The sequence below is a fragment of the Urocitellus parryii genome, chromosome 3, assembly GCF_045843805.1.
Source record: "Urocitellus parryii isolate mUroPar1 chromosome 3, mUroPar1.hap1, whole genome shotgun sequence".
Lineage (NCBI taxonomy): Eukaryota > Metazoa > Chordata > Mammalia > Rodentia > Sciuridae > Urocitellus > Urocitellus parryii.
In genome coordinates this window covers 148,918,699-148,922,512 of record NC_135533.1, presented here as the reverse complement: position 1 = coordinate 148,922,512, position 3,814 = coordinate 148,918,699, and the positions used below count along the sequence as shown (strand labels likewise).

General features: G+C 37.3%; 1 pseudogene; it reads right to left on the bottom strand.

Moving 5' to 3' along the window:
• Positions 1–2,252: 2,252 nt before the first annotated feature.
• On the bottom strand, positions 2,253–2,676 carry LOC144253498 (eukaryotic translation initiation factor 1A, X-chromosomal-like; annotated as a pseudogene).
• Positions 2,677–3,814: the final 1,138 nt, after the last annotated feature.

Here is a 3,814-nt window from a genome sequence, read left to right as displayed (position 1 = left end):
AATTAGTATCTCTTTGATTTTTTATTAATAAAAGAAGAAGTGTCTAAAAATGCCTTTTTTCCCATTGCACTTTGGTTATCATTTTAATTGGTTATCATTTTCATTGTATTGCTATACTTGAGGCAATACTCAGGAATAAGCACAGAAATGATTTATCTCCTATCTGCCAACATTCTGACAAAGGAATTTCTTGAACAGCTAAAATTATCTTTTGGTACTAGGGATTGAACTCAGGAACACTAGACCATTGAGCCACATCCCCAGCCCTATTTTGTATTTTACTTAGGGACAGAGGCACCTCACTTTTGTAGAGGCTGGCTTTGAACTTGGGATCCTCCTTCCTCAGCCTCCAGAGACACTGTGATTACTGGTGTTTGTCTGCAGCCAGGCCTTTGCTAGTTTTAAAGTATTATTTCTATCACTGAGAAATCTAGCCAACCTACCAATTACTGTGGCCTCACACCAACTTTCTATCTCCATCCCAACCTGCATCTTCATCAGTGCCAATGTCTCCCATGGCTCCCCACTACCCTCTGTCCTCAGCTGTCATGCCTGCTAGCCTGTGCCTCCATGTTCCTCAGCCTCCAGCCCCATCATTCCACATTGTTATTCATTCAGCTGACTGATCTGTACCTCCATAACTCACCTCTCACTCTGCTGTGTCCTTAGTCATTACCCAGTGATCCACTCCCTGCATAACTCCCAGGGCCCCTCATTTCTTACATTCTAGATCCCTGGGCCCTCTGACCTGTGCCTGTGTACAGCTCCTGATCCTCTCCATTGCTGCCTCTCCAAGCCACCACTGTCACTCCTGTGAACCACTAGGGGAAGGAGAGGAAGTTGTTACTATCATTATCACATGAGTGCACAGTACAGGTTACCAGAGGCTCGATTGTGATCATGCCATCTCTCTGGCCATGAATTGAATGTGTACTTATATTTTCTTGTTTTTTAAAATTTTCTCAGTTTTCATTGCTAATGTGAAAAATAGCAATAAAATGCACATAAACAAAATGTCTTTCATATCCTCAATAATTTTAGGAATATATAAAAGATTCATGAGATCAGAAAGTTTGAGAGTCACTGTTCCAGATGTACAAGAAAAAGACAAATAAATAAATAAATAAAAATTTGGGCCAAAGACAGGCAAGTCCTTTTTAAAAAAAATTTCTACAGATACACAATAAACATGACTTAAAAATATAGTTTTCTAATAAAGATGTGCAAATAAAAAGCAAGATACTATTTTGCTTACTTATAAGATTGATCATAAAAGTATAATAAATAGCTGGTTGAAAGGCATTTTAGCAGAATAGATCAGAAGCTTATGTTTCTTTTGACTCTTTTTGGAAATATGTTCTATAGAAATTATTGAATGTGTCTGAAGATTCAACATATTTATCATGTTTTGTTTTTGGTATAATATTAAAAATTTTCTAAAATCCAGATGATATTTAGAAGAAACTTCCAGTGGAAGAAAAGCACTTGTAATGTGTTTCCTTTCTTCCTTAGCTGTTTTGGTGGCCATCTAACGTTTAATTGTGTGGAACTGTAATTAATCGGAACCTGACTACCCTTTCCTTACGTAGCATGTATAATGAATGTCAAATGATAACCAGTCAGATACAACACTTGGAGTAATTGGTGGGTTTTTTCTTTCACCAAAAACATTTATTTTAGCTTTTAAAAACAGTTTTGGACCACAGCAAGACAGAAGGGGAGATTGGCCTAGATGTTCCAGAGACTAGAGATGCCCAGTGTAGAGTTCACTTGGGGCACTTTGCCCAGGACACTTTCAATAGAACACACAGTTACTCTAGGGATTTTGAAGCTGTGTATATCAGGATTACATATTTATTCCTTTTTTATTCAAAACATCCATTTACGTACTACAAGTGGTCAAAGTAGGAAAGGTAGTAATGTTTGTTTTTTGTGTGTGTGTGTGTGTGTGTGTGTGTGTGTGTGTGTTTGTGGTTGGTGTTTTGTTTTTCTTTTTTTTTTTCCCGAATAGATGTGCTCATCTATCTGTAAGCTCCATTGCATCGATAGCACAAAGTAGGCTTAATATTTCACTCAGGTTATTCAGCATTATCATTTTTTAAGGAAACAAATACCTTAGAAACAAATCACAGTCTGCCTTAACAAAGTATAATCATGCTAATGAAAATTTAATCTTCTTTGAGGCCTAGGGTCAAAATCCAAACTGCAGGACAATGTTTAGAAAAAATGGAATATAAAGTGTTGAGTTCAATTTAGATACCATCAAAGTCTTCATCATCAACTCCAATGTCATCAAACTGAATTCATCATCTCCAGGACCGTATGTATCAGGATCATTGATTTTAGGCTGCTCCAGAAGCTCACAGTAAACCCCAACTTCTAGCTTCAATTTGCTTTGTATTTTAAAATTACATCAGCTTTGTTATTCTGGTTGTCTTGGAGAACAACCAATATAATGTCTGGTGTATTTCTCCAAACCTTTTTTCTCAATTTCCCTCTGATGTGACAAACCTCTTCACACCATTGAAATTCATTGCTTCTAATGGTCCATTTCCCATCATTCTGATTCCCTGAGCGCACTCTTGCCCATCCTCTTGAACACCAGCTCTTTCTTCAGACTCATTCTCATTCCTTCCTCTGCCTGTTTTCACCTCCTTCACCTTTATTCTTGGGCATGGCAGTGAAGGTGGACTCCCAGAATCTCCGATTTCCCTCCTATTGCATGGGGGGCGGCGGAGGGCACTCCTCAGAGCAGCATGACGGGTCACACAAAGAGCACCCAGGACCACGCAGGCTCCTGGAGGCCAAGTTGTAGGACCAGAGAGTCTGCAGAGTTCTTCCATGAGTCTGGGCTCTACCCAGCTCCGCCCTCGCCCAAGCTCGCCAGCAGCAAATGGCCTTTGCCATGTTTATTCTTTAAAAGGAAAATTTGCAAGGTATGTGGCTATGACTTCATATTTTAGAGCAGTTACTGTAATCCAGCCATGGAAATTTTCTGGGTGGGGGCTGAATTCTATTATGTTCATTACTTCATTATTTGTACTATTATTTATTAAGCCCCCAAACCAAGTAGCTTTAAGAAGCACTGGGCATCAAAAAGGATAAGAAGATTCCCAAATAATTATCCTATGTACAGTAATATAATAGCTTGCTTTTGTTTTGAAGTGATTTAAATACAGTAGCCAGGTTCTTCCTATAGTGTTTTAAATGAGCTGTTAAATTATTCCAAGTTTTCTAATAAAACTAAGTTATTATATGTTTGTTACACATGTGTTAGTGAGAAGAGAACAGTTTTCTAACACATCAAGGTATATATAATACTAATAGCTAGGTATACATAATACTTACCTACTAGTCTACTCATTTAATTACATATTATGTTTTTATAGTTAAAACAATATCCGTAAACTTCGAAGCAAGAGTACAGTTTTCAAAAAGAAGCATCAAGTAATAGCTGAATTTAAAGCTGAATGTGGCCTGTTGCAGTGGACAGAAGAACTTCTTAAGCAACATCATGAAAATATTCAACATCTGCTGGTCATATGATATTATCTTGGGCTGCTGTAAATCCAAATGCCAGGTGGTTTATGAGTTACAGCTTTAAATTGAGGTCATGGTTTTACTGGGGGAAAAACATAAAAATTTTAGTTTTCTCTGATTAACTACAGAGATGTCATATAAATGGATTCATTTATTTTAAATGTAGCAGTAAGCGCAACAGTACTATGTTAAAAATATGTGTTCTCACTTTAGGGTTACTAATAGAAGCTGAAGTCCAAATAGGATTTTTTGTTTTGTTAACTAGTTAATATGG